Below are 11,604 nucleotides of genomic sequence, written 5' to 3' on the forward strand. Positions count from 1 at the left end.
ACATTCTCCAAAATCTGAGTCAGCTTCTCCAATGGAAAGGAGAACCTGAAAACCTTCTGAGAAGTTCTGCAAGCCATGCACAGTTATCCACCTCCTGTCACATAAAAGTACACAGTAAGTAGCAGCCACCGTAGCCCCAAATCCTGTGTTACCTAAGAAGTAGCCTACCATTTTCTTGAACCTCTGAGCTTGGGACCCTGAGAGTGCCCTAGGAGAGGAGACATCCACGTAAGCTAATAGAATACAGATAGCTGCTCGTTCCCCTGTCTCCATGTCAAGTAAACAAGGAGATAATAAACTTCAGTTCCGCTGACTCTTTCTAAGTAACGGGGCTTGAGAATCTCAACAATCATTCCCTAGAGGAGCTCGGGCCACCCTTCACTGCACAATTCCAGGCTATTCCGTTACTCTAGAGAACCCAACTTTGAAGGATCCTCCAACAAAACAGATTCTTCTTGCCTTTAGCCAGCTGCAAACCTCTGAGACTGCACGCTCCCCATCACCCTCCCTACGTCCAGTCAAAACTCCACTGCAGGAGTCCACCTTGCCTGCCAAGCAGCCAGACTAGCAGATCCACCAGCCATCGGCTGTGTATCCATGGCTCACAGACATGCACAGACATAGACTGGCAGCACTCTATGGAGTCAAGCTCAGGGCTTCTTTCCCTGATCCTGTGGCCTAGAGGCCCTGGCTTTGCTTCCTTCCAGTTTATCTCCATCTTGCTAGTGAGGTGCTACTCTGTGGGACATGCTCGTTGACATGCTAAAGCTGCACGAGAACTAAGGCTGTAGACTCATCTAGCCAGTTCTCACCACCACAGTTCCTTAGCTTTTTAGACAATGGTGTGGCTGCAAAATCCTAATTTTGCATGGAGGAAGTTGAATGTTATTTTTCAGCTTTCTCTTCGTGATCTTCTGCAGTTTTGCTCAAACTTTCCTCTCCCCGGCATATATACAAATACCTAAGGCCAGTTGAGACCAAAATAAGGAACTCAAGCAGGCAAGGGGGGCGTCAATAATGCTAAAATAAGATTCCTGTTACATACGTGACTCCAACTCCCACTCCATTTTATATACTCTACATTTATCTCCAGAACTGTCCTTAACTATTTAAAGCATCCCTGTTTCCCAAATAAACTCAGCCAGCGTCAGAACACCCACTTTACAGTTGTGTCAAACCATGTAGCCATCCTTGTACCTCAACCAGAGGCACCAGGATCCCAGGCGACTGAGCATAAAAGTCTTTTACTCTTCTTCTCACAGGCAAAGATGGACAGTCCTTTGTGGATAGCTAGAAGAATTCTCAATATCAGTTCCAATTCCAGGAACAAGTTAAATATGTGTTCCACTCAGTGTTTGTTCTTTTCCTTTTGGCAGTAAGAAATGTCTGACTTTATCTACGTGGATCATGTGGGCTAACATACAAAAGGATCTCCCTATGGTGGGAGACGTTGCAGAGAATGTTCCCAAATTTTCCATGTAGAGTAGAGCCAAGATCTGCCAGTGTCTAAGGGGCTTCAGTTGTTAAATAAGCCAATTGAGAAATGTAAGCAATTACGTGCAAAGCATGGATGGTGTCGTCCATGTTCAGTCTGTGAGAAAGAGGAGGCATGAGATACCAAGCTCAATGTTATCAGCGAAGCTGAGGGAAAAGACATGAGCCCACAGCCCACTGGGAGTCATGTCATGGCCCTGCTTGCTGACAGACAGACTAGGCTGGTGGCGGAAGCTTTCTCTGGCTGTCAGATCACTTTCAAAAACAGCAATTCGTGTCATGCTCATAGCTCAGTCTATAATTAGGTGTATTTATCTATGTCCCTGTGATCTGTCCCTTGTTTTCCATGCTTGATTTCCTTTAAGAACAAATAATCCCTATGAATTATTCCTTTCTAGAGTGGCAAGTGGGAGGAAAGGAGAGAAGTAGAGGGGGAAGGAGGGAGGGGATGTAGAGAGGGAGGGATGAGAGGGAAGGAGAGAGAGATTATAGAATGGTCTAAATTCAGTGTCCTGGGCAATTATGAGACAGTGGGTGGCCAACTGGGCTTTGAGCAGCAATGTTATCTCTGTCAGTGAGATGCCTAGGAAGTTCCTTCTACCAGGAAACCAAAGCAAAATATCACCCCTCATATTTGTTCATTTTCCAGGAACACTGAGGGACCAGCCAGCTATTGTCCAGTGTGCTGTTTCCCAGGAGATACTGCTGTACCTAAAACATGTACAGCCTCCAAACTCCAGTGTCCCCACTGAGTCTTTATACCATCTCCACAGAAACTGGAGACCACCTCCACAGACATTATATTATAAGTCATTATAATCTGCTCCTGATAGGAAACAGTCGTTTCCTATTTCCATTGGAAAGGGAAGTTTTCAGAAGTTTCATTCCATTGTAATGCTGCATATTCTGCTGCAGCAGGATCTCATTTCAGACAGATAAAGACCCCAAAAGCAAATACGGTCATGTTCCCACCTTCTAATAAGAATGGGTGTTCAGCACTGTCAAGATAGCGGCCATCTTGGTTTGCTGTGCATAGAACCTACTGTCTTGACGGCTCCCTGAGCAGGCTGCCTCTTCTAACTGAAACACAATGGTGCTCGCACTGAGAAACAGAACTTTTGGGTGTTTCTGCCAGTTCTTTCCTCCTCTCACTGCACATTCTACTTTGCTTTAGAGGCAGGGACTTATTGCACCTTACAGGTAAGTAGTCCATCACTGAGAGAAACCAAGACAATGACTAAAGGAATGAGCCTGAGGCAGGCACCCTGGAGCAATGCTGCTTACTGGTTGTTCTCTATTCATGTCATTTGTGGGCCAGGCCCATCTACATAGGGAATGGTGCCACCTACACTGGACTGGGCCCTCATATAAATTATTAATCTATAAAGTGCCCATAGACATTGCCACAGGTTGCTCTGATCTGGACAATTCCTTAGTCGAGTTTTCCTCCTCCCAGATGACTATCAGCACCTGATGTGCCAAGATGATGGGCCACGTTGAACGCTGATGCTCTGTCACTAATGAACTATGTCACACAGTCTAATCCAAAAAAGGTGGAAACACAAGAAATAATTAAGGATTACCTTCAGCGTGCTGGGACCCTTATTGTATGAGCTCCTGGTTTGCCTTTAAAAACATTTGTTGGCACCGAGACTGAAGGAGTCAGAACCTCTAGGGTGAGTTGTAATAAGTTCTGGGATGGTGCATCCAAGTCTTCTTGAGAAGCTGAGCAGGCTGTACACCAAGACCACCAAATTAAAAATACCAGGAATGCCAATTTATACTAATATTTAAACAAAAATATATAAAATAAATGCTCGCTATAAAGCCAAGATTAAAAAAATAAACTACCCAGTGAAGAATACCATTGTTGGATTCCATGGTCTATCTCTCAGAATCCCATGTATTCCCCACTGGGTTTTTGTAGATCATCAATTACTACTGTGGAAAGGTCTCAGAGGAAACCGATTGTCCCCTTGACACTGATTTGGCTTTTCCCATCTGGCCATCAGAAGAATCATCTTCTTGTGTCAACTCAGTCTTCCTTGCTGCTCACAACTGAGCGTCCCTCTCACCCTCAGCACCCACCTGAGCTGCTTTCCTATCACTTCCAGTTTCTGTATTGAAACATTTTCAATACTTACCCCTTTCTATGAAGTTTGTCATAAAAAATGTACTGATTATCTTTCTTTTCATTTTTGAACCTTGCCTGTTATACCCAGCATTTTCTCTTACACTCATTTAACTCCATATTTTCCTGTAGTATTATGATGCGCAATGATATTTTCATTTTTGTGCGTTTGGTATAATATATGTATATAGAATATAAATATGTATATAAATATATATGCATTTATATGCAATATAATAACACTCTCCAAGGCTAGCCCCATCTGACTCTGAGCATCCTTCCTGCCTCAGTTTCCCAAATGCTAAGATCACAGGTATGTATTATATTTATAGTCCCTTCTCTTGCTTGCAGTTTTGAACTGGGGCTCTAATTACAGACACAGATTAATTTCTTCAAGAGTGGAAAACAACACAGAACTAGTTTGTACTTTATATCCATTTTCTTCCAGAATAGACACATTTTTTCTTTTTTCTTTTTAAAAAAATCCTTTTCTTTTTATTTTATCTGAACATTCCTTTTCAATTTCCAGTGTTTCATGAGCTAGATTTCCTAGTCCTTTATTTCACAATGACTTGAATTTTCACATTGCACAAGTGAAGCAAAATACCGTATGGTGCAAAGCCAAGCTGGGCCTTCCACTGCATTGGTGGCCCCGTTTCAATCACTGATTTTCTATCTGCTGAGCACAGGTGAGGGGCCCATACTCCTTTACGTGGAGCTGGAAAGTACATGCATCCTGGTCTTGGGTGATACTTCTGGCAGCCACAGAAGCAGCAGCAGCAGCAGCAGCAGCAGCAGCAGCAGCAGCAGCAGCAGCATGGAGGTGGATACTGATCCAGCTGGTGGATCGTCCATTTTTTATTTGTTTTCTCATGAAGCATTCAAGCTTCTGTCCATGTTGTACATCGTTTGACAGGAAGGGAAAGCAAATGTTCTAGGGTGAGAGCACCAAGGCCATGGTAAGAAGAGGTGGAAACACAGAAACCATGAGGATGGGGTAAATGGATTCGAAATGCTGGGCACGAAACCGAGAAGACCAAGCAGGCCAGGAGATGGTGAGTGCAGAGCAAACAACCCCTGTTTGTTCCTAGTCTCCTGAGCCTCCCCCTCAAGGGCAGAGAGCTGGGCCAGTGCATAGATTCCGTCTGCTTCCTGCACCGTCAACCAGACTGCTGATCCCAAATGCTGGAACAATAATACACTGCCATGGGCAAGTAACACGGCAATTGAAGGTTTTAGTGATACGATTAACATCAGGTAGGCTGTTCTCGCACGTCTACAACAACCCTCACTTATGCAAGGAGAGAACATTACCTGGTTTACAAAGGAAGACTTCTGCACCGAACACAGGCTTATTAGAAACCCTCTGGCGTGAGAAAAGTTTTGCTGTTGATATGTTAGCCCACTTACCGTCAGTATGTCCTGACAGCTAAGAAACAACAATATACCTGCATGTGGAGGAAACAAAGATGTAAAATCCACCACTGTGAATTACCCTGAGCATGGAGGAGGCATTTAAACTAACTGAACGCTGCAAATACATGAAGCAACAGCAGACCTTTTTGTTGATTTTCGTTGTTGGTGATGGTGTTTTTTAGGTTTTTTGTTTGTTTGTTTTTGTTTTTGTTTTTTGTTTTCTTTTTTTTTTTGCAATTACTTGCACTCTTCCTTTCATATGTAAGGAACCTCTCACACAAATGCCTAAAAGGCTTTGAACAGTACATATACATGAGACATTGTAACCCTCCATTCTAAGAGAGGGGACAATAACACTTAGCTTAACTACCCTTTATTAACAGTCACCCATCACGAATTGGAATAGTTAAGCTCTTACAAAGCTAAAATGAAGATACTAATGTCTAAAACATTTCAGCCTAGAATTATTAGACTTTATTTTTTTACAAGGTCACAACCCCTGCTAGAATTTTATTTAGCACCTATGTTTATGTAATATCCCAACTAGATACCTCTGTATGGAACAGTGCCTGGTACCCAGGGAAACAAGTGAATCAAGGGGTAGATGGGTGGGTGGGTGGGTAGGTGGGTGATTGGTGTCTGAGTAGATATGGGTAAGTGGGTACTGCCTGGGTAGGGCGGGTCGATGGGTGGGGTGGGTGGATGGGTAAGGTGGTGGGTGAATGTGTGAGAAGAAAAGAAGACGGGAAAAGGAATGGGTGGATGAAATGCAGTTGGATGGTGGTTTAGTCCTGATTTGACTGGACTTTTACGCTTACCATTTAGCCAATCCTTTAGCCCTCGTTTGCATATTTTAATGACTTCCAAAGTCTTTGAAATTCTCTCTTCAAACCTTCCTAGTTCTACACTAATTTGCATCTTCTAGGAAAAGTAATTGGCAGTTGATGCCTGTGTACTAATATTGCAGACTCTAAATGAATTCTTTTCCCTGCGTTTGCTGGTACAGTGTTCACAGAAGGTCAACAGTGGGCACTGCCATTATACTCCATGCATCAGCCCAGGTCTCCCAGGTTGTCATCCAAGCTTGTACACTCGTTAAGTTCTGAACGCTATTAAAATGCCTTAGGTAACTGCACTGTGGGCAGACAATGATGGATTAAAACGTTCTTCACAACACTACCCGGTTCTCCTCAGTGCGCTGCTCCATAAGCCTCCTGCAGAAGCACCATCTGCAGTGCTGGGCTGCTGACTTGGGTCAGGGCTGTGTGACTCACTCTGTCTGGTGGTTCTCCCTTGACTGCCCCATTCAAGGCAACCAATGGCTTGCAGCTCTGTAAGTACTTGGGTTCTGTCTTACTCCTCTCCACCCCATGAGACAAACCGACTCATGAACCTAGGTTGACTTTCTGCCCTCTCTTGTGGTCAGTGGGAGCTATCATGTAACCTAAGGGAAATGTTGCTCTGCAGTGCGGTGATGACAGGGGGCAAAGTCGTCCTCACAGGGGCATTGACACAGGGAAACAGCTATGGAGGAAGCATCCTTGTAAGTTGAAGGAGTCTATGGGAGACCTGCACAGGATATTACAGTACCAATCACCAGTGATTTTCAAGGCATGGTCACCAGACCATCACCATCCCCTGGGAACATGACACAAATACAGATGGTCCGGCCCGTCGAGACTTAGATTCTCTAGGTGTTGAACCCAACAATGTCTTCCGCAATGAAGGTGACTCTGGTGATGCCAGTGAACTTTGCAATGCACTGTGCTGTACCAGCATGGGGGGAAGGGCGGTAGACTTACTAGATTAATTAAAATAGGGGGACTCCACTGTGGTCACGGCTGGGATCCTGACTATATCAGTGGAGAGATGGAATTCAGTAGTGGAATTCATCCACCCCTCTCCGATTCCTGATGCGATGTGACCAACTGCTTCAAGCTCCAGCTCCCTCGATTTTCCCTCCAGGATGAACTCCACCTTGAACTGTGGACAAACTCTCCCTTAACGTGCTTTTGTCAGAGTGTTTTACCATGCCCACAGGAAAGGAAACTCAAAGTGTTTTTAAGTTTGCCCGTTTCGTAGCATATTTAGAATTTATATTTTGGGAGCTGGAGGATATCTCTGCGGTTAAAAGCACTGGCTGTTCTTGCAGAGGACTTTGGTTCCAGCCCTGGTCGGGTGGCTCACAACCCACCTGTAACTGACGCACAGCCACCTGTTACCCCAGCGCTGGGAACGCATCGCCCTCTCCTGGCGTCCATGGGTACTGCACACACATGGCTGCAGCTCTACATGCAAGCAAACATTCACACATGTAAAATGAATATAAGTGTTTTTAAAGGGAGTATAATGTTTGATGCCTGAGAAGCAGCTGGATTCATTTACACATAAAACATACTAATAATTGGACCTCACCCCAATTGTAGTGAACCAAAACAAAGAGAAGAAAGAGTCATCCTTTTTTTGCCCCTGAGTGTCTCTGACTTACTGTGCATGTGAGTCGCTGTAGGCAGTTCTGACAGTCTACACTTCTGTCATCTAATTCTGGGCTGCTTGTCTGGGGACTATGTGTGGCAACATCCTAAATGTAGGACCCAAACTCCTTTGGTTGGCCCGAAGAGTCTTGGCCAGCCCTCACCCCTAGCTTGACTCAGGACCCACATCACCTACAGCTTCCATTTCATCGGGCTCATGCTCAAGGTGACATCAATAGCAAGACACCGGCTACCTGCCTGTCTCTAAACAGCCACAGCTCACGCATCAGTGGTGACCCTGCCATACATACCAGCCTCCTGTTCCTCCCAGCATCCCTCAGTCTTACCTCAGTCTCTCACAAACTCTATTTTATTGGAATTGACTATTGATGATTCTCTTCCCTCCATTAGATATCAGTTGCAAAAGAACTGTGTGGGCCGGGAGGCTGAATCGATCATTCTAGCAGGAACAAGACAAGGAGTAGTGAGGTGGTCGATAAATATTCTTAGGCCATGTACCTAACCTTGTCAGGACAAACTCAAAGAAAATCTCTCAACCTTTGAAGGCCTATCCCCTGCATCCCAATTTAGGAAAGTGCTTCTGTCAAGCAAGGGGTATTTAGAAGGGCCAGCAAACACCTGTGATTTGACTGCCTGATAATTGCCGGGCATTTCCACAAATTCTCTCCGTGTTCTTTTCTCCCTCACACTGGTCTTACCTCCCATAATGTGCTATGAGGACACAAACCTGGGGAAGGGGGTGCTGTTGCCATGACTAATCCCAGCACCGGCTTTTTGCATTTCAGATCAGGTAGTAAGCTTGCCTTGAGGGAAGCAGGGGGCTGCTTCCACAGAGAGTTGCTTTGGGAAGCATTGGCCAGCATGGCACCCTTTAAAGTTTACCCTTCAAGGTCACCTGCAGACCTTGGTGACAGCCAGGTGAGGGGAGAGACAGAGGCTTCGCTGGTGATAGCTTCATCCATCACACTCATAACCAGCAAACAGAGACAGATGAGGGAACGAGGTCAGTGGGGGTGGGGGTGCTGTCCTCTCTTTGTTCACTGCCTCTCCCTTCTCCAGATTGGTCCCTGAGTTGTTTACTGTAGAGAGCCAATATTGATACTTGCTGCTACTGGCTGTTTTTCTCATTAAATGTCTAGATACACATTCCTTTCTTAATGACTTTCTTTGTTTAATAAATTTCCTTCATCTCTCATCTAGTCCAGAATTGGGAAGTAAATTTAGTGTTGTGGAAATTCATTTTGTTTCTCAACCTCTGTTCCCTAGGTTTTTACTATGGTCCTCACGTACCCTCTGCCCTGGCTCATATATTGTAACCCTCATCCCCAAGGTGATGTATTAAGCAGTAGGGCATTTAGAAGGTGACTAGACACAGAGAATTTTTTTTTAATTGGATATTTTTTATTTACATTTCAAATGTTATTCCCTTTCCCGGTTTCCTGTCCATAAGACCCCTATCCTATCCCCCTACCCCTTCTTCTATAAGGGTGTCCCCTCTCCTAAACCATCCCCCCTTTCCAACCTCCCTGCCCTGACATCCCCCTACACTGGGGCATCCAGCCTTGGTAGGACCAAGGGCTTCTCCTTCCATTGGTGCCCAACAAGGTCATCCTCTGCTACATATGCAGCTGGAGCCATGGGTCAGTCTATGTACAGTCTTTGGGTAGTGGTTTAGTCCCTGGGAGCTCTGGTTGGTTGGTGTTGTTCTTATGGGGTTGCAAACCCCTTCAGTTCTTTCAATCCTTTTTCTAACTCCTCCAATGTGGACCCTGTTTTCAGTTCAATGGTTTGCTGCTAGCATTCACTGAGACAGAGGACTTTCTAAAGGAGGCCCACAAGGCTGGTCTGCCTTTTCCCCAGTGTGAGGACAGAGGCAGGAAGATGTCAAATCTGTGAACCAGAAAAGGAGCCTCCTCCCACCTCCAGTTGGCTTGAGCCTTGACCTGGGGCTTTCTTTCCAGCCCCTACAACTTCACACAATAAATTTCTGCCATTCATCAATTGTGTTTTGTTTAGCAGCTCAACGGACTATGACAGCATTCTAAATCCAGAAGCCTTCTTGTGTTCCAGACCTTCATTGGCTGGGCCGCACTGCTTAAGAAAGTCTCTGTGATTCAGCAAGTACTGGCTTGGAAATGATTCCTCTTTAAAGGCCCAGGATGTAGTTTGCCCAGCTTTCATATTTACATTCTCCTAAGGTTTGCTCAGTCTCTGGCCATGGACCTCACAGAGGGGAAAGACTGCGGTCCTGGGTCAAATGAGTGTGTGTCTGGGGGTGGGCTCTGGCTCTGGCTCCCAGGTATACTGGACAGCTCTCCAGCAGCAGACACGGCTGTACAGCCCCCCTCTTTCCTTCCTGTGCCGCCCAGCGCAGAGAGCTTTTCTTTTATTAATCATCCTATAACATCTTTCGGCGCCTTAAAAAGCATCCCGTGTGCATCATGCTAGGCCTTTCGAAATGCCAGAGTTACGCGATGACTCCTGCTGTTGCTCAGCAGAAAGGTGCCAAACACTCTTAAAGTGGCTGCGGGCAGGCTCTGCCTCCTGGCACCTGCAGCTGCGAGCTCTGGAGCCCACCTGTGTTCTTAACTCGGGCTGACTCTGGCAGATCCCTGTGCGCTGCTCAAAGCTGGCCAGAAATCAGAATCTCCTGGAGGAGCTTAGAAAATATAACTCCCTCCGAGAAAGTTTAGCTTAGTGGGTCCGGGATGAAGCCTGACAACTTGCAGAGAAGATGAACGATACCAAGCCCGCACTCTGTCCCCCTGGGTCCCTGTCTGGAGCAGAAAATTTCCCCCAGTTCCCACCTTCTCTTAGGTCAAGCCACTACCCTCTCTCCTTCTTCAACAGAAACGCAAGTTTTAGATTTGATGATCTTTCTCTGTGAAGTACATGTCTCACTTTCTCAACACTAGTTCCAAGGCATCGAGGCCCCCACCCCTTTCTTCTGTTGCCTGAGACCCCATGCCTGAGTTTTAGAGAGAACTCGCTCCCTGCATGGAGCCTAGCAAAGTAGCTCAGGGGTCACGCTCTGGAAAGACAGTGCTCATGCAACCCCATGGTTTCTCACAGGAAGACTGGTAGAAAGGAGGAAGCCTGATCCTTTCCAGGATAGAAATGCTATCATTTGCTCATTCCGTCTCTAGCTCCCACCATTGGGACCACACTAAAAAGCCTCTGAAACTGGGAGTTAAATAACATTCTGCTCTTTGGAAAGTTGGCTGCATCTGGTATTTTGTTACAGTAACACACGGTTGACTAACATACTAGATGTTCTTGTGGCTGGGCATGACCTTGTGACCTGGTTCCACCACTGAGACCTGCCTTTCTGGACTTTGACATTAAATCAAGACATGGGGGAAGGACTCTGGGCACTGTCCTGTGTCTGGAGCTACCTGTGGCAGAGTGAAAGTTGGTTTGTTTAATACTCAAAAGTTGCCAAACAATAGCCTAATAATGTGTTTCCATGGTAACCTTGACTTTCTTTAAGCCTCCAGCCTCCTCTTTCTGTGATTCTGTAAGTACACTTTAGTCATTTGACAAGTAACTTGTCTTGTCCCATCAACTAGAATCCACCTTGGTGTTTATAGCTTGGAACTAGTTCACTGTGTTGCATGGCCTTCAGTGGCTGTTGTCAAACGCTCTGCTCAGAGGAAAAGCTACCTCCTTACAAATGAGAATGGACTCTCACTCCCAACTCTCTCCTGCAGGTCCAGAGGTCAGCTGGACATTTCCTGTTCGCATTCTCTTACAACCAGTTTTTAATTCCTGAAAACATAAGTCATTGAGCTTGTCACCCATTCGTACCAGAATCTAGGTTAAACATCCCTCAGAGCAGCCTTGCTTCTGGCCTGGCTGTTATTGGCATGTATGACCAAGTGAGGACTTTGTAGGCTCCTTGGCTGTTAGCTTGACTGGATCTGGAATCAACTAAGACACTCTGATGGGTTTATGAAGGTATTCCTGGGAGGACTGAGAGAGGAAGACCCTTCTGCAGAGGGCAGCACCTTCCAGCCATCGCTCAGATGTTAGGAAGCCCCAGGAGAAATCCCACTTTCAATGTAGAAT

The sequence above is a fragment of the Rattus norvegicus genome, chromosome 2 (genome assembly GCF_036323735.1).
Source record: "Rattus norvegicus strain BN/NHsdMcwi chromosome 2, GRCr8, whole genome shotgun sequence".
NCBI lineage: Eukaryota > Metazoa > Chordata > Mammalia > Rodentia > Muridae > Rattus > Rattus norvegicus.